This window comes from Bufo bufo, chromosome 2 (genome assembly GCF_905171765.1).
Source record: "Bufo bufo chromosome 2, aBufBuf1.1, whole genome shotgun sequence".
In the NCBI taxonomy this organism is placed as follows: domain Eukaryota; kingdom Metazoa; phylum Chordata; class Amphibia; order Anura; family Bufonidae; genus Bufo; species Bufo bufo.
In genome coordinates, this window is record NC_053390.1 from 357,507,438 (window position 1) to 357,527,966 (window position 20,529).

The 20,529-nt window shown below is 46.2% G+C and overlaps 1 protein-coding gene across 4 annotated transcripts in view; it reads right to left on the bottom strand.

Annotated features, from left to right (window-relative positions):
• Positions 1 to 14,455, bottom strand: part of RFX3 (regulatory factor X3) — a 232,629-nt gene extending 218,174 nt beyond the window's left edge. For all 4 annotated transcript variants that reach the window (XM_040417122.1, XM_040417123.1, XM_040417121.1 and 1 more), the window contains exon 1: positions 14,275 to 14,455. The gene's annotated coding sequence lies outside the window, so the exon portion shown is untranslated. The remainder of the gene's footprint in view (positions 1 to 14,274) is intronic.
• Positions 14,456 to 20,529: the final 6,074 nt, after the last annotated feature.

The window sequence follows — 20,529 nt, forward strand, 5'->3', positions numbered from 1 at the left end:
CCAGTTTTTTTTTAAAGTAACTAGTTTGGTTATATGGAGACAATATACAATACAATTAAACAGAAGTCCAATGAAAACACCAGTACATTACACCAGTATACAGGGGCATATGTGCCATCTTGTTAAAGACAGGTGACAAAAGAAAAAGTCAGTCTTAATGTGAAATAAAACATGAAGATAAGACATTCAGCATTTTCTGTTTCAATGTGCCCTCAGTGCCTGGGAAAATAATTAGCTGCGTACAGAGATCTTGATAATGACAAAAGCATAGCATGCCACCTGCTTTGGACAACCCCTTTGTGAGCCTCTGGAAGTCCCAACACAATGTATTAGGAACGAAAGTGACACCTGTTTAAAGCCACCATCTGTCCTTACAAAACAAAAAAAATCTTACGGAGGTTTACATTCACCTGCCTCTCAACCCTTAAACCTACAGATAAAAATATGTAAAAGACGTTGTAGAAGTGGAATCTCAAAATTCTACTTCTCTAACCACCGTGCCTTACCGGAGGAAATCCACCAGTTCACCTCCAGATCCACTGATTATGGAAGTCATAGCAAATCTGCATGTGTTACTTGTGGTTTTTGGTGCGGATTTCATGCAGATCTCACCCTTACCTTGCAAAAGATGAAATCCACAGCAAAAAATTTAATTGTACAAACATATGGTATGGTACGGATTTCTAAATCCACACAGTCGGTCAATTTCCGCATGAAAAAAAAAAAAGGCAAAGTACACAAGAGGATTGTATAATCCCAATTACTGTATTACGCTGTTGTTTTTGTAAAATCCACACAAAAAAAACACGTGCAATCAGCACCTTGTGCTTGCAGCCTAGGAATTATAGTAACCAAACTAGGTGGTGACATTTATGGGAACATGGGCAGGAAAGAGTACACAGCCTTTCAAAAAAAAAAAAAACATGGCTCTGTCTATTTTTTGACGTTGCATTTGAATTTTGAATGAAAAAAATGCGATTACACTTACCGGTAATCGGTTTTCTTTGAGCCTATGACAGCACCCATGGAGAGACCGCCTCCTACTCCTCAGGACAGGAAACAGGTACCAGAAACTGCTTTAAAAGAGGGACCACCCCCTCTACCTCCAGTCCTTTTCCAAGAACTAAGACACATAAGACATACTGTATACATTTTATTTATTTTTTGGAAGGAAGGGAATTAGCCGGGTGCTGTCATAGGCTCAAAGAAAACCGATTAGCCGTAAGTGTAATCTCATTTTTCCCCTTCCCCTATGACAGAACCCATGGAGATTTAGGCGAGATTTATTTAGGGTGAGACAACAGGGTGAAGTACCTTACAGCCAAAACTCAGGCCTTCATTAGAAGGTAGCTGAAGTCGATAGTGCTTGAAAAAAGTATGCGGGGAACTCCAGGTGACAGCCCTACAAATCTGCTCTAAAGAAGCGGAGGCCCTCTCTGCCCAAGAAGTAGAGACTGATCTAGTAGAGTGAGCCCAGAACCCCGATGGTGGAACAGCTCCCTTGGATGAGTATGCTAAGTAAATAGCTTGTCTGATCTATGTAGCGATAGTCTGGGAAGATGCAGCAGAGCCCTTCTTCCTACCCTGAAAAGAAAGCAACAGACGGGAGGAGGACTTCCAGGGCTGCGTGACCTGCAGATACTGAATTAAACATCTTCTCACGTCTAAACAATGGAACTCCGATTCTTTCAAATTTTTTGGAGAAGCACAGAAAGAGGGTTGAACTATCTCTTGGGAATGGTGAAAAGAGGAAGACACCTATGACAAAAAAAGAAGGATCAGGAGAAATAACCACCCTATCCTCCAAGATTTTTAAGTAAGGCTGGTCAATGGAAAGAGCAGCAATCTCACTAACTTTTCTAGCAGAGGTAATCGCTAGGAGAAAAGCCAGCTTTAGGGAGAGCATCTCAGGGGAAATGCTGGCTTTTGGCTCAAAAGGATCTGACGTCAGGGCTGAAAGAACTAAGTTTAAATCCAAAGAAGGGATCCTATTTCTGCAAACTGGGGATAACTTAGAAAAAACTGCAGAGATGAATCTCTTCACCCAGGGATGCCCGCCAATTTAAATTCAAATAAGGCACCTAAGGCTGAGATCTGCATCTTTAAAGTGCTAGGCCTAAGTTTTTTCCTCCAACCTTCCTGCAAGAAATCTAACACAAGAGAAATATCTGGAGCCTCTAGAACATCCACTGGTCTATTGGCAAATCTGCAGAAAGCCCCCCAAATTCTCAAATAAATCTCAGAAGTGACCTTCTTACGACTCGCCAACAGAGTAGTGATAACCTCCTCAGAGAGACCCCTTCTTTTTAAAATGTCCCTCTCAATAGCCAGGCAGTCAGATGAAGACTCTCCACTTCTGGGTGAAGGATTGGTCCCTGAGCCAATAGTCCCCGCAACACTGGAAGAACCCAAGGGGTGGCAATTGCCATTCTGCGAAGCTCTAAAAACCACACCCTTTTTGGCCAAAAGGGGGCCATCACTATAACCGTAGCACAATCCTCCCTGATCTTTTTGAGGATTTTTGGCAACAGCTTTAGAGGGGGGAAGGCATGAAGAAGACCCCTTCCCCAGGACTGAGTTAACGCGTCTACAGCCCTCGGATGTTCCTTTGGTGACAGAGAAAAGAACCCCCCCACCTTTCTATTTCTATCTTTCTCTGCTGGCAGCTCCTGAAATTTAGCCCTCTTTTATAACTGCATTTACCCATGGGCTGTTGGAGATTTTTTGCCACTGACCTGAGAAATGAGACAGAGGACCGCCCACAGGAAGCCTGGCGTCATTGAGGCTGCTTCATTGAGGCCTCTGCCCCGAAAAAAAGAAACCCCTTTGACTTTTTGCTACTGTATATTGTTTAGACCAGGCATCCTCAAACTGCGGCCCTCCAGCTGTTGCAAAACTACAACTCCCAGCATGCCCGAACAGCCTACAGCAGGGCATTGTGAGAGTTGTACTTTTACAACAGCTCGAGGGCTGCAGTTTGAGGATGCCTGGTCTAGACCTTTCTCTTTCCCTAAAAACATCTCTGTTAAACCTCGGGCAGTAAGATTTTTTAGGGGGCTGCTGACTGGTGGAAGAAAAGCCTTTCTCCCTCTTCCTCCAATCCAGAAAGCACATTACTGTCGCTAGAGGGGGGATTAGATGCAGCTGCAGAGGTACTAGGGCGGTTCTTTAGCAGACCGCTAACCGACTCCTTAACCTCCTCCCGGATCATCTGATTGATGCTGCCCATCAGAGACGGAGCTTCCTCCTCCATTAACTTGCTCACACAAGCTTGTCAAAGGGGTTTTGCCCAAGCAGAGAGTAGCTTCTTTTTACATATAGCACAACCCTTGTCTTTGGATCTGGAGACCTTTTTAGACTCCTTAGACACAGAAACCTAGAATGTGTCGGCAGATAAGAACCATTTGGCCCATCTAGTCTGCCCAATATACTGAATACTATGAATAGCCCCTGGCCCTATCTTATATGAAGGATAGCCATATGCCTATCCCATGCATGCTTAAACTCCTCCACTGTATTTGCAGCTGCCACTTCTGCAGGAAGGCTATTCCATGCATCCACTACTCTCTCAGTAAAGTAATACTTCCTGATATTACTTTTAAACCTTTGCCCCCTAATTTAAAACTATGTCCTCTTGTAGCAGTTTTTCTTATTTTAAATATTCTCTCCTCTTTTACCTTGTTGATTCCCTTTATGTATTTAAAAGCTTCTATCATATCTCCAGAAGAAGACCCCCATGAGTAATCAACAATATTGCACGTAAGGGGATCACCCCTCTTACCCCACCGCGGTACCGGCGTATCATTGGTGGTTTCAGTGGCTTCTGCGCGCTGAGACTGCTCCATGTTCAGACCTGAATCTTCTCAATGGAGGAACTGCCCACTTCTTCACCAACGAGGCAGTGAGCCAGCTTAGCTTTTCTCACCCGGGCACACACACCGGCTCCCCCCACTTCCGGCTTACAGCTGTGCTTTGCTCTACTGTCCCACCAGAAGTACGTCACTGCCCAGGCCGCGGCATTCCTGCGCACGCCGCGACACGGCCGCAGAGGTCCGCAGACACCCAGGAAGAAAAAAGCACCCCCTGGGACGAGAAGGAGCGGAGAGGGGAGGAGGGAGTGAAGAGGCCCAGACTTAGCAGCGGCTCCTAATGGAGACTTACGCCGCACGGGTAAGCCCTCCATACACACATTAAACAGCCGGGGCGCCCGCAGCTCCTGGTATCCTGATGGTTTCCAAATTCCCTCCTGTCCCCTAAGGACAGGAAACAGAACTGGAAGTGAAGAGGGTGGTCCCTCTTTTAAAGCGGTTTCTTGTTCCTGTTTCCTGTCCTGAGGAATAGGGTGCTGTCATAGGCGAGGGGGGAAATTTATTTTTTTATGATGTTTCTTTCTCCATTTGCTGTCGAAGGAACGCAGAATGGAAAAAAGGGATGGAATGATTGATACTACTTGCCATTTATCACTGATCACAAAATACACTGTACCTCCTCGACTAAGGGCTCATGCACTCGACCGTTGTTGTTTTGTGGTCCGTTTTTTTCACAAATCTGTTGTTCCGTATCTTAGTTTTTTTTCCCCTCTGATTTAAGTCCTCTTCCGTTCCGTTATTCCACAAAACATATCCGTATGGTATCCGTATGCAATCCCTTTTTGGGGATTGGAAACGGAAACAGTAACTTATTAATCACCAAACACATGAGCAATATGGGCTGGGCATAGTATTTCTACAGTATGGATCCGCAAAATACGGATGAAATACGGATGATATACGGATGTTTTCCGTGTGTATTCCGCATTTTTTGCGGACCCATTGACTTGAATCGGGCCTCAGACTGTGATTTGCGGACAATAAAAAGACATGCACTACTTTTTTGCGGAAAGGAAATACGGAAAGGAAATGCACGTGGAGTACCTTACATTGTTTTTGCGGACCCATTGAAGTGAATGGTTCCGCAAACCGTCCGCAAAAAAACCGGAATGGATGCAGAAAGAAAATACGTTCGTGTGCATGAGCCCTAAATCAATGGTGGAACGTGTTGTACTGTTTCTTTTAGTATTTGATACTGCTATCTTGATTTATTCTTAAAGCTTAAATCTGTATATTGGGAATATTGCTAATTTTTTCACCCACAATTTGTCTATTAGATTTAATGGGGTTGCACATGATTAGAAAATCATGGCTACTTTCATTCAGAAACAGCACCACCACTATTAATATGCTTCTACAGCAGGCAGTGGTGGACTGGGTATAGACCCTACAGGGAAATTTCCTGCCCGAGTTCTTCTCACGGCTGCCAGCTGGGTACATAACAATCTAATGATGCCTTCAGCATCAGGTACTTATGCACTTGGCCAGCGGCTGAAGGTGCCCTCCTGAATTCAACTGTATCGCCATCCTCAGGGTGGTGATATAATTGAATACTGCGGCAAGGGTGGCAGTATCATGTGCTGCACTGCGATATTGATCTTGCTGAGGCAGTATTTTGTCCTGCACTGTGGTATTTGGTTCTGCAGGGGCGGTATTTTGTGCTGCACTGTGGTATTTGGTTCTGCAGGGGCGGTATTTTGTGCTGCACTGTGGTATTTGGTTCTGCAGGGGCGGTATTTTGTGCTGCACTGTGGTATTTGGTTCTGCAGGGGCGGTATTTTGTGCTGCACTGTGGTATTTGGTTCTGCAGGGGCAGTATTTTGTGCTGCACTGTGGTATTTGGTTCTGCAGGGGCAGTATTTTGTGCTGCACTGTGGTATTTGGTTCTGCAGGGGCGGTATTTTGTGCTGCATTACAGTATCGCTGCTCCGCCTACTTCTGTTGCTCCTGCCTACTTGCATTGACCCATCTTGTGTCAATATGAACCTGCCTACAACATGGGATCACTTTTGCTTTTTCTTCTAGGGCTATTTTAAGTTCCCAGTCTGTGGCCGATAGAAGGTCAGTCCAACTAACGTCAGTGGACCTGGACTGCAATACCTCATTCAACCTGTGGACTGGTGTGGTTCTGTTTTCCGAGTTTCTCTAATCAAGTACAACCCCTTTAAATATGAACGATAACTCCTGTGAAATAAGTTTCTTCCGTGGAGAAAATACACAGAGATTATTCCCTAGTTTAACTCATTCTCATTCCCACAAACTGTGTGAACAGATGGCTTTCCCTAGGAGAGACTGGGCAGCTACTCTTCCATACACATGAAGAGGAATCCGCAGCAGTCTCTTTAGTAAATCTAAGATTATTATTAGAGCTGCCTCCTTGAGTTCCATGGCACACAAATTACAGGGGACTTTTCTGGCAAGATAAGCTAACTCCATGCATCTGCTATTTATCATCCATAGCGGACACACTGTGCATATATAACATTGTCTATTTGGTCGATTTCCCTTTGTGAAATGCCATGGGGGGGAATTTATCAGGATTGGCGTTTTAAATGCCAATCTAGATCTAGTATGCGTTAGCGTGTGATGCGCCAAACAGATTAAGAGGAGCACACCCATTAGTAATCTTGGCGCATCTCGAGAGGTCCCTGTGCCAGGAACTGAAATTTGTGCCAGTAATGTGAAACCCCCAAATACGAGTGAATTTTTGCCACCATTTTCAAGGGGCTTGATAAATTACCCCCATGTGTTTATCGCATACTGCTGCATGCACCCACATTTGTTTAACCTGGTTTCCTACTAAATCCACTTTGGACAACTCTTTTTCATTACTCGGCCTCTTTCAGACGAGCAATATGAAACCGTTTCGTGTTCTGCCCGCTAAAAAGAAAATGACAATTGTCTATCCGTGTTGAATCAGCTTTGTCTCCAACTGAGTTTTGCTTGTCTATTATTTTCCGTCCATATGGAATCAGTGTCATCAGTTTTTCACTTTTGTAAAAAAAAAAAAACAGAAGCATACCCACCCAGCATTTCGTAGCAGCCATCTTTGAAAGCACACAGACAGACCCACTGACTTGAATGAGTATCTGACTAAGGGGTCATGCACACGACAGTATTTTGCGTTCCGTATACGGACCGTATTTTGATTCCGTATACGGAACCATTAATTTCAATGGGTCCGCAAAAGATGCGGACAGCACTCTGTGTGCTGTCCGCATCCGTTGCTCCGTTCCGTGACCGCGCAAAAATGATGAGACATGTTCTATTCTTGTCCGTTTTGCGGATAAGAATAGGCATCTCTATAATGGGCCTACTGTTCCGTTCCGCAAATTGCGGAAGGAACACGGGCGGCATCCGTTATTTGCAGTCCGCAAAAAACGGCACGGTCGTGTGCATGAGCCCTAAGGCCTCGGCCTGCAATCACAGAGATGCGGTGCGGTACGGAAGCACGGATCGGAACCCCACGGAAGCACTGCGGAGTGCTTTCGTGGTGTTTCTGTCCGTGCACCCACACTGCAAAAAAATAGAATTTTTTTTTTGCAGTGCGGACGGATCACGGACCCATTCAAGTTGAATGGGTCTCGATCCGTCCCAGCTGCCACATGGACATTGCCCGTGCATTGGGGACCGCAAATTGTGGTCCTCAATGCATGGAACGGATGCACAACGTTTGTGTGCAAGAGGCCTAAAAAAAATTGATGTCTATGGGACAAAAAAATGCAAGACAGCGAGGAGATTAAAAAACGCCTCAGAGAGCCTGCTCTGATAAAAAAAACACCTAAAGGGTCAAAAACACCACTTAAAAAGTTTGTGTCTGCTGCATTTAATAATTCCCATAAACTTCCATGCAAAAGCGGATCTGAAAAATACAGATACTCGAAAAGGACACGAATATGCTGAAGGGACAAGAGGACATGTTCTATAATTGGCCACATGGATCTGACAAAAATACGGATGTGTGCATAGCTCCATAGAAAGGAATGGGTATGTGTGCAGTGAAAAATACGGTCAGATGCATGAGGTCGTCGTGAGATTTTTGTAATCATTGGAAAAATGTTATGCCGAAAATAATGGCAGTACTATCGGCACATGTGCAGTGAAGATCTCAGAGCAGGGATGACCGCAAGAGATCTTCACTGCTCAGGAAATGCGCAAGATTTCAGGGCCAAGCCTCGGACCACTGAGGACCCCTGGCCCTGTCAATCTCACTGGGAAGGGGAGTGGCTACAGGAGGAGGAAGAGGTGAAGCGGTGCTCCGAGGGGCTAGGCCAGCCCTTAGGTGCTCCGAGCACTTCATTTTGGTCACCACGATGAACCCTACAAGACAGATGCTCTTTAAATAACTGGACTCAAACTACTATTTCACCAGCCAATTGTAACCATGTAAATTTACCTAAAAAAAGATTGCTGACATCACGAGGAGGCCCCCTGTGGTTGCTCCAAATAACAATCTATTGCATCATCACGTCTACTGTGTGTAATGGGAATGCTTCTTATTCCCAAATGGCACAGATACTAACACAAACGTGACAGCAGACGCTTGAAAAACAAGAGGCAAAATCAAATATAAAAAAACAAATATATATATAAAAAAAAGTAATAAAAAAAAATTATGATACATAGAGTACCATTATAAACCGTTCCCTCAATGCATCACTTTATAACAGTTCTGTCTGGACGCAATGACAATACATTTTTAACAATGGGGTCATTTACTATTGGTAGTACGCCACTTCTTGGCGTAATTTTATCGCAAAGGGGCTTTTACAGCTGAATCTGCGACTTTTCCAAGGTGGTGGAAAAAGGGGGAGTGGAGTGGCTGAGGAAGAGAGCTGTCTCATTCATCATTTTTCATGCCAGTTTATGGTGTCGAAAATGGGCTTAAACTACGCCAGCAAGGGAGCTGGTGTAGTTTAAATCATGTCACAAAGCCGGCTGCACCATGCGCCAAAGTTATGCAGAGGCCTGTGCCTGTACATAACTTTGGCGCATCTCACACCAGCATGGGGGGATTAAGACTGGCGTCTAAATTTCCAGTCTTAATAAATGACCCCAAATATGTCTTATTACTGAAGTTAAAAGGATTTTCCGGGGATTAGATACTGATTAGCTATCTTCTGGAAAGGCCATCAATATCAGATCAGTGGGGGTCTGACACCCGGGACCTCCATGACCAGCTGTTTCGGACAGCCTCCAGACACTATACAGTGAATGTACAGCTCCATCCACTGTGTTTTTTCTGACACTGGAGTATAAAAGCGCAGCTCGGGCAATTAGGTACAGTACCCTGTGTACCCACACACAGCGTATAGAACCTTCTGCTTCCGGCTCCGTCCACTCTATAGTCTCTATCACTGGTGGCTGCCTGAACCAGCTTATTGTTAAGGGGGTCAGGTATCGGACCCCAACTGATCTGATACTGATGACTTATCATTAAGATTGACAAAAATGAGGGCGGGGGCAGAGTTCCGGCGGCGCCGGACTAAAAGTACTGCATGCAGTACTTTTAGTCCGGCTGCCTTTTGCCATGTGCTGCCGTGCCGCCGCTGGAACTCCGCCCCCACGGAATAGGATATAACCTGCGGAACGGATACATTGATCTGCAGAAGATATGTATGAGATTGAGTGCATGACCCCATAGAAATGAATGAGTCAGTGTGCGTACACTAAAAAGGCGGATAGTACACAGATAATAAATACGGTCGTGTGCATAAGGCCTGAGCCCAAAAAAAAAAAGTCCATCCAGTTCAGCCTATTCCCTTGTAATGCTGATCCATCACATCATACGGAAGTGCACAGGCTGCCATACACTGCAATCCTGTATGCACGGACCTAGAAGCTGGCGTTTTATTAGTCCCTGAATTCACAGCACAAAGTAAATGACTGCTAAATGCTGGACTGCTAACACTATTAATGCCACTAATAACGCTGAGAAGTACTCGAAGGATAATAACGCTAATAATTAATAGGATGTCGTGACCTAACATACGGTTAGCCTTCCCATCACAGGCTACGTAGCAGGGTTCTCACATAGTGGCATCGGAAGACTTAACGATAAAATAACCAAATCTGCGCAATCGCAGCATCCTTTCCTCCATGGTACATCACACCGATTTCACCTCTTGGGCTCTGCAGACATTTGGTTTTTCAACGTGCATTAACAGTGAGAAGCAAACATGGCCACTTTATTAGTATGTAAAGAATTCCCATTATAAACACTATATACACATTATATACACATTATATACACTGTGGGCAATTATAACCCAAATCTAAGTCCAATTTGGCTGCCCTTTAGGGTTTGTATCATGACTGCAACACCTAGATCCTTACTGGTCCTAACTTAACGGGGGGCTTTTATATTGATGAGGATGAGCCATCAATATCAAACTGGTGGGGTCTGATCCCTGGCAATCCTACCGATCAGCTGGCACCGATACTAAATAGCTCCATCCACCATGCAGTGGCCAGGGCTGGTTACTGCAGCGCTGCTCCCATTCACTCGACTACCACTCCATTCGAGTGGGGACCTGTTCTCAACAGTCACAGATACAGTGATTATCCCCTATCCAGTGGATAAGGGATAACTTGTGATTACCAAAATACCCTATAATGTATTCCTATGGGCTGCGACTGTCACTATAGGAAAGTCTTTGGGTAGGCCAGCGTAAGCCATACCCCGACTGCTACTTGTGATGGTGCATAACTAATAAAAGCGTTGGATAAGTAATGCGGAGTCTAGAAGACAACCAGGCTACAGCAGACAAAACTGTGCTAGGGCATGACCACACATGGCGTATATGGCATCGAATTCTCCGCAGCATAAGTGTCTAAAACCCGCAGCATTTACAGTAGCAGCGAAGTCAATACGATTTCAGAAACCTCATCCACACAAAAACCTGCCGCGTAAACGTCTTCTCAGGGTTGAGACAAAGAGATTAAAGGGGTCGACCACTTTAAAGGGAACCTGTCACCGGGATTTTGTGTATAGAGCTGAGGACATGGGTTGCTAGATGGCCGCTAGCACAACCGCAATACCCAGTCCCCATAGCTCTGTGTGCTTTTATTGTGTATAAAATCTGATTGGATACATATGCAAATTAACCTGAGATGAGTCCTGTCCCTGACTCATCTCACATACAGGACACATCTCAGGTTAATTTGCATATGTATCAAATCGGGTTTTATACACAATAAAAGCACACAGAGCTATGGTGACTGGGTATTGTGGGACACATGGGTTCCTTTTAGCTCCCCTGAGCTGCTGGTCAGTAGGCCCCTGGCTGACGGTCCATCTATAGAGTGCACCACCGCGGCTGCCACGTCCATGGGAAGCAGAACGGTGGTCAACTGGTTTAATCACAGGACCGCTTTCTTAACTGTCCCTGGATCCATCCTCTTCTATCAGGCGCTGGATTGGATGAACTACTGTCCAGCGCCTGCGCAGAAGAGAATGTGACCACTGGACAGGTGAGAAAACAGTCACATGATTAAACCATGTGACTGACGCAATTTTACTTCCCATGGATGGAGCAGCCATGATGGTGCGCTGTTTACATAGTCCACGGACGGCCTACTGACAAGCAGCTCATGTAATCTAAAAGTTTCCTATGTGTTTCTTGCGGCACAGCACGGACTATGTGCCCACTTTCAATATAATCTTAGTGGCTGACCCCTTTAAGGCCACATAAAAATGGCTTAGTACTACTGCATCCCTGCCGCAAGTCTGGGCTATAGGTAACTAACATCAACGTCTACCTGACATTTTACATTAGTGGCAGCCTTCTCCGGGGAACAGCCTGCTGAATACGCGCTGCCGCTAGTGCACACGTGCCGCCGGAAGTCCACTCCGGCCCCGTTCAATACATCGTAGTTTTATTCCGGCATCCTCTCGGCATGTTTGCCGTGCTGCGGCCGGACCTCCAGCCCACCCCCATTACAGTGAATGGGGCTGGAGCGGACTTCCGGCAGCACGCGTGCACTAGCGGCAGCACGAATCCACCAGGCTGTTCACCCGCCGGAACAGCCTGCCGGAGTTCCTTGCCGCTAGTGTGAAAGTAGCCATAGTGTGAATACGGTCCTGTACAGGTTCTCCCTGTATCTCCCTATTGCTGAGGAGTCGGCTTTGTGTGTGTTCCAGGAAAGACCCTGTGACTGCAGAGAATGAAGTAGGTAATACTGCAGAGAGTAATCTGCATGTGAAAGGAAGAAAAACCTGGAAACATCTGGATTTAGACAGGCAGACTTTTTCTTCTTTTTAATTGCAAGGGCTAGGATCTTCATTTTGAAGGCAATATAAACAATGGTTAAAATCTGAGACTTACGTTACAATATTACTCCTACTAGCAACAATAGTCAACATGTGGAAATAAAAGTTACCTGCACCAGCATTCATTATACCTTATCTATTAATGCCACATGGGCATCACCAAACCATGAAATGCCCAGCGCCTAGCTTGGCTAAGGCTGGGTTCACATCATGTTTTTCCCAACGTTTTTTTTAACGTATACGTTAATACGGAATCCTCAGACTGATGCCGTACAGTGGCATCCGTTTACCATAGAGTTCCATTTTTATTTTTTTTTATATAAAAACGTATATGTTTTTTTTCCCATTGTAAAAAAAAATAAAAAAACGTATACGTGGTGTGCTGCGTTTTTGTATCATGTACGTCAAACGGAGGCATAAAACGTGATCCAGCCTAAGGTAGATTTTGGGCACCTGCACACGGGTGCTCATTTACAAACAGAATTGTCTCAGCATTTCCACACCTAAATCCATGTGCGTTACTTGCGGATTTGATGCGGTTTTTCCCTATTCTCACCCTTTGCCTTGGAAAGGGTGAAATCCGCACAAACAAATTCCGTACGGAAAATACACGCAAAGTGTGCATGACATTTGCCTAATCTCATTGGCCATGCTGGTTCTGAATTACGCTGCGTTTTTTTTTCCCCTAGGAGAATCCATAACATGGGCAGGTAAGGTCCCGTAGAAATTGCAGTCAGAGGCAACTTTTAATGGCTGGCATGTCCACCATGCACATGGAATACGACATATAATGCAATTCTTACGGAAGGCGACATCACACGACATAAGTCGCCATCTGGCTCCAGACGCAGAGGTCAGTTTCTTTTAGCATATAGATTCTGAATCCAACATAGCGCGACATCTCATGTACAGTATATATTGTATATTAGGCTGTGTTCACACAATTTAAAGGGAATGCTCCCAGCGTACACGCCAGGCTCCATTCATACTCTTTTGGCCTCCATCATCCCAGGACACTTTGCCATACCTTTTTGTAACGCTTAATAGACTACGGCTTTCCCCAAAAAACCTATACCGTGCACTATACTTTTTGTACAGGGTTCTATGGGCAACATAGGTCACCGTATGACAATAGAGCGGCATATGACGGAAGCATACAGGTGATGATGTGAACAGAGCCTTATTACAGACAACGTACAAAATCTACAGCCGAGCATTATTTAAGTCATTAAACGAGAGAGCGGCAAAGCCCGGCTGGCCTCGGTGTCAACATGTGAGGCGCGTCATAAGACACCAAGACGTTCCAAGTTCACCGGGTTCATGCATTCTTTATGATCAACCTGTCTTCAATTTCAGCTTTCAGTCAAGGAAACACCAAATCCACCAATGAGAACCATGGGACAGATCGGCCACTCCAGCAAGTGCGGGAGCTGCGTGTAGGCCCTCACAACCTGCCAAGTACTGAGGGGCCCGCGCCCCCCCCCCCCCCCCCCGACATACACTACACATCGCATTCATCTGCCACAAAAGACTGGCCTGCAAGGGTTAATAAGGGACAATGTGCACCTGTAAAACACTAGGGATCCCTCCCCCCCCCCCCCCTTTCCCAGTCCGTAAATAATGTCCTAGGGGTGCAAATCCTGAATGGAGTCTTGAAGCACAAAGGAAGACGTGGTTAACTCCTTCAGTACTTGGCAGGCGGTGATGTGCACATGCCCTTCTGACACCGCAAGGGTTACAACAAAGGAAAGCCAAGCATCCTCTTCCCATCAGCGGTGACAGCATCCTCATCCTCAGCTGCACATTTTCCAGCATCTGAAGCCTGCCTCTGCCATTCACAATGCCAGTCCCCATTTCCTCCCCTCAGAGCACAGCAAGATCTGCAAATACAGAGGAGTACTCCGCACAGGGGGGGTGGTTAACCCCATCAATGCCCCAGTGCAGCGAGCCCTGCTCTCCTCCCCCTCCGATGCCAGACATTAGACCAGGGAGATGAAGACACAGACAAAAAAAAAAAAAAGCACCGCTACCCTCCTCTGCACCTGCCTGGAATAATAACCACCACCATCATCCTCCATGCTGCACACACAGGGACACACACACATAGAAGAAGAAGAAGAAGAAGATATTCACCTTGGCTGTGGAGTATAATGTTGTTGTTGGTGCTGGTTGTTGTGGGTGATGGGGAGGATGGTGATGATGAGGTTGGAGAGGTGGTGGTGGTGGTGGTGATGGAGGAGGAGGAGAGGAGTAGTTGTTGTTGATGGGTAACAGTCGCCAGGACTACGGTGGCTATGGCGCTGGATTCACAAGGCAACAGTTGCTATAACTCACAAAAGAGGGAGGCAACCTAACCTGAGAGGAGGAAGAGGCGGGGCCGCCTGACACACACACGGCCTGACAGCGCGGGGGGCGGGGCCTGGGATTCAATCCCAGTGTAGCTTTATTGTGCGTTCTCCGCGGGCAGCCTGAGACTAGGAGGACGTCGTGAAGTGCTCTGCGCCGGACAATAGCCGGCCACTTGTGAGGACGGAGGGGGAAAGGGAATGCGCTCCCATTGTCTCTGCCCTATTGTACTGGCTGCATCTGCCGGCTGCAAGGGGGTGATGGGGAACAATGCTCCCTCCCCACATTGCTGCACCGCACGTTCAGTCTGTAAGGCTAGGTTCACACACTCTTTTGTGTGCTGAAAGAAAACTGATGTGGAATCCGCTGCAGGGTTCCTTGTGCTTTTCCGATGCAGTTTTTATCCCAACGTATCTTTGCAATGGGGAGTTTGGATGTGGATTTGACTTGGAATCTGCACCAACAATGAACTTATCGCTTCTTTTTTTTTTTCCACACCAAAGGTTTAAAAAAAAAAAAAAACATAAGCAGAAAAAAAAACAGCCCCGTGTAAATTAGGCCACTTTCACACCAGCTTTTTTGCTGGATCCGTTATAGATCTGCAAAAACGCTTCCGTTACAATAATACAACCGCATGTATCCGTCCTGAACTGATCCGGTTGTATTATGTCTTCTATAGCCATGACAGATCCGCGTGACACATAGGGCACAACTACACTGCAACATGTGTCACACGACAATGTTTATAATGATATTCTACGGTGTCGCAGTGCGACTTCAACACGACAGTCGCAGAAAAATCCATCAGCTACAGACTATCATTATAAAAATTGCAGTGCGACACATGTCGTTGTGTAGCCCTAGCCTAATTCTGTCCGCTATGGGGACGCAACCAAACGGAACGAAATGCGTTCTGGAGCACTCCATTTTGTTCAGTTTTGTCCCCATTGACCATGAATGGGGACAAAACCGAAGCGTTTTCCTCCGCTATTGGGATCCTATGACGGATCTCAATAGCGGAAAGTGTGAACGTAGCCTTAGTTTTCCCACTGAAATCACTGGAAATGATTTGCAAGCGTTTTCACCATAGTTTTTGGGTTTGGAATCCACAACAAAATCTACATGGAGATAACTCGGTGAATATACCCCTACACAGGGCAACTCCTCCGCAAGCGCTCCCCAATGGTACCCTAATGCCAGGTGTCATCACATACACAGCCCCTTAGGCCACCAGCACATTATTGGAAGCAGGAAATCTGCACGAAAACCACAAAACTGCACATAATTCCACAATGTTCAGCGAGGTTTCAGTACGGGTTTTCTGTGGATTTTTGTGCGGATTTACTGTTTATTTTAAAAACCCCATTGAAGTCTATTGTGAAAACCACTATTTAAGGCTACATGCACACGACCGTATGTGTTTTGCGGTCTGCAAATTGCGGATCCACCAAAAAAAAACGGATGACATCCGTATGCCATCCGTTTTTTTTTTGCAGATCCATTGTAACAATGCCTAAAACGGACAAGAATAGGACATGTTCTATTTTTTTTTTACAGGGCTACGGAACGGACATACTGATGCTGTCCGCATTTTTTGTGGACCCATTGAAATGAATGAGACCGTATACTATCCGCAAAAAGAAAAAACGTAACGGACACGGAAACAAACAACGTTCATGTGCATGTAGCCTAAGGGGTAGAATTGCACAAATGATTGACATTCTGCGGATTTGAAAATCTGCACAGAAGAAAAAAGCTAAGTGAATATCAGCTTTGTCAAATCTCCTTCACTTTACTTGTACTGTATTTGGCGGTTTTCTGCATTAAAATCCACGCATGATCCACATAGTATGTTACCCGGCTACATTGACACGCCAATTAAGATCTATGGGGCCATTCACATGACAGTGAATAGCGGACATCAAAAAATAGGATATGTCCTATTTTTGGCCATTTTCACAGCCAGATTGACAGCACTAAAATCAATGGGTCCATTTTTAATGACCTTATATACAGGAGTGCACAGTGTTGGGCGAGCATGCTCGGCCGAACACTAATTTTACTCGAGCATCGCGATACTCGGCACATCGCAGTGTTCGGCCGAATAGCGCTTGTGCTCGAGTGCAATGCTCGAGTCTCCCCCCCGCACGTTTGTTGGCTGCTACGCAATTTAGCGCAGGTTGCACTAAAAATATATATTGCTGCCACACACAATAGTCCTTAGAAGGGCTTTTGGGTCTATAACAAATACTGTATAAAAACTAAAATATTCCTATTTCACCCTCTACACTATGTCTCCCTTCTGCTCTCCAGCTCTCCCTGACTAAGGCCTCATGCACACGACCGTATGTGTTTTGCGGACCGCAAATTGCGGAGCCGCAAAAGAAAGGATGACGTTCCGTATGGCATCCGTTTTTTTTGCGGATCCATTGTAATAATGCCTATCCTTGTCCGCAAACTAGAAAAAAATAGGACATGCACTATTTTTTGGGCGGAGCAACGGAACGGACATACTGATGCAGACAGCACACGGTGTGCTGTCCGTGTTTTTTGCGGACCCATTAAAATGAATGGGTCCGCATCCTATTTGCAAAAAAAACGGATCGGACACGGAAACAAAATACAGTCGTGTGCATAGCACCCGATGACACGTGTTCTGCTCAGTCTTAGGGCTCATGCACACGACAGTATTTTGCGTTCAGTATACTGGCCGTTTTTTTAGTTCAGTATGCGGTACATATACTGAACCATTCATTTCAATGGTTCAGAAAAAAAACTGAAGTGTCTCCGTGTGCATTCCGTTTCAGTATTTCCGTACCGTGAAAAGATAGAACATGTCCTATTCTTGTCCGCAAACCACGGTGCTTGGCTCCATTCAAGTCAAGGGGTCCGCAAAAAAACCTGAACACATACGGAAATGCATCCATATGTCTTCCGTATCCGTTCCGTTTTTGCTGAACCATCTATTGAAAATGTTATGCCCAGCCCAATTTTTTCTATGTAATTACTGTATACTGTATATGGCATATGGAAAAACGGAACGGAAAGGAAACCGAAACAAAAAAACGGAACAACGGATCCGTAAAAAACGGACCGCAAAACACTGAAAAAGCCATACTGTCGTGTGCATGAGCCCTTAGTCAGGGAGAGCTGGAGAGCAGAAGGGAGAGATAGTGTAGGGAGTGAAATAGGAATATTTTAGTTTTTATACAGTATTTGTTATAGACCCAAAAGTCCTTCTAAGGACTATTGTGTGTGGCAGCAATATATATTTTTTGTGGAACCTGCGCTAAATTGCTAAAACTTGTTAGAGACCCAAAAGTCTTTTTAAAGGGAATCTGTCACCAGAATCATCACCATTAAACTAAAACTATTGTCTTGCAGCACTTATTACCTCCTTTCCAGATGTGCTTTCCTTTCCTTGCTGCTTGGTTTCTATCTTGAAAAAATCCACTTTACTCCTTATGCAAATTAGGCAGTAAGGTGCCCAGAGGGGCGTTATTTTTGTTCAAGGGTGCCCAGGAACACCCCCATTGAGTGCCCAGGCCGCCTTGCAGCAGAGCCCAAGCACGCCTCTCCTCGGCTCATACTCTATGCCCCCAGCAGCGACGTTGTCCCCCCCCACACTATATCACTAACAGCAGAGAGCCCCGCCCACCCTTGCCTTCAGCGCCACTGACAAATCTCGCCGCGATCTTCCAGCAGAGGATGAAACTGTCACTGGGCTCGGCGCATGCCCAGTGAAACATTTGACGTTGATTCCCTCAGTTGAACCGGAAGAGTGGAGGCGCAGGCAGTGTTCGGAACTGAGGGCATCAGCCTCAAATGTTTCACTGGGCATGCGCCGAGCCCAGTGACGGTTTCATCCTCTGCTGGAAGAGCGCAGCAAGATTTGTCAGTGACACTGAAGGCAAAGGTGGGTGGGGCTCTCTGCTGTTAGTGATATAGTGTGGGGGGGGACAACGGCGCCGCTGGGGGCGTAGAGTATGAGCCGAGGAGAGGCGTGCTTGGGCTCTGCTGGAGGGCGGCCTGGGCACTCAATGGGGGTGTTCCTGGGCGCCTTTGAACAAAAATAATGCCCCTCTGGGCACCTTACTGCCTCATTGGCATTAGGAATAAAGTGGATTTTTTCAAGATAGAAACCAAGCAGCAAGGAAAGAAAAGCACATATGGAAAGGAGATAGTTAGGCCTCTTTCACACGGGCGAGATTTCCGCGCGGGTGCAAGCGTGAGGTGAACGCATTGCACCCGCACTGATTCCGGACCCATTCATTTCTATGGGGCTGTGCACATGAGCGGTGATTTTCACGCATCACTTATGCGTTGCGTGAAAATCGCAGCATGCTCTATTTTGTGCGTTTTTCACGCAACACAGGCCCCTATAGAAGTGAATGGGGGCTGCGTGAAAATCGCAAGCATCCTGTCACGAGGGTGTCAAGAACCACGCCTGACTCCGTTATACCCGGGGTCAGGAAGTCGCAGCGATTGGCTGCGCGCTCTATGTAAGATAGGGCTGTTTCCTTATGGTAGCTTTCTGGGTTTGCTTTGCAACCCTTTTGGCTCACTCAGGGATCCGTAGCTCCTTCTCCTCAGCTGTTCCTTGTCCAGCACTCCCAACCTCCTTATATTCCTCTCTCACACTTCTCTGGTTGCCAGATATAGAGCTTCCTGCCTGGACATCTATTCTGACCCTCTGGAGCTGTGTAGCTGTGTTCTCTGGTAGTTGGTCCAGAACACTACCCTCCGGATCCCTGTTGGACCTTTGTGGTCTGCTGTGGTCACCCACCTGGGTGTATGTGTTTGTCTGTATTGTCTGTCCTCTCCCTGGTGTTTCCCTCTTAGTGTCAGTGGTGCGGACTAGCGATCCCACCGGCCCGTTCACTATCTAGGGCTCATTTTAGGGAAAGCCAGGGTTTAGGCACGTGATCGCCGCACGGGTGAGGAACCCGTCTAGGGACGTCAGGGCAGTCAGGTGCCAGCCGCAAGGTGAGTCAGGGGTCACCACCTTTCCCTCTCCCTTGGGCAGGGCTTTCCCTTTTCCCTCCCTGTGCGTGACGCCGGTCATTACACATCCGCAAGCAAGAGCAGATGCGGTGCGATTTTCACGCATGGTTGCTAGGAGATGATTGGGATGGGGACCCGATCATTATTATTTTCCCTTATAACATGGTTATAAGGGAAAATAATAGCATTCTTAATACAGAATGCTTAGTAAAATAGAGCTGGAGGGGTTAAAAAAAAAAAGGTGATGGATCATGTGATGAGCGCAGTGATGTCACCACAGGTCCTTTTCCTCACAGATCAGCAAAGAAGAAGACAGAAGAGAAGCCGGGCTGCGCAAACAAGTGGATTAAGGTGAGTTCAATTTTTTATTTTTATTTTTTAACCCCTACAGCCTTATTTTACTAAGCACTCTGTATTAAGAATGCTATTATTTTCCCTTATAACCATGTTATAAGGGAAAATAATTACATCAACACAACCTTGAACCCAAACCTGAACTTCAGTGAAGAAGTTCGGGTCTGGGTACCACATTTAGTTTTTTATTACGCGCGTACAAAACACATTGCACCGCGCTATAAAAACTGAACAACGGAACGCAATTGCAGTCAAAACCCGCAATGCACCCGGGACGCATCCTGAGCCAAAACGTGACACCCGAGTGAAAGAGGCCTAAGTGCTACAAGACAATAGTTTTAGTTTAATGGTGATGATTCTGGTGACATATTCCCTTTAAAGGGGTTATCCCACTTCACCTTTTCATACTTACCTGCTGCCAGTGCGCCATTTACTTCCTGGATTCTGGCTGGGGGCGGGCTTCATCTTGATTGAAGTCTTCTCCCAGCCGGGCCGAGCGCTGTACTGAACGCGCACGCCGCCGCGCATGCATCATGGTGACTTATTCCTGGCCAGTATAGTACAGAGCCGGGTGCGCGTTCGCGGCTCTATACTATTCTGGCCAGGAAGAAGTCACCATTGCGCATGCGCGGCAGCGTGCGCATTCAGGACAGCGAGCGGCCCAGCCGGGAGAAAAGAAGGAGT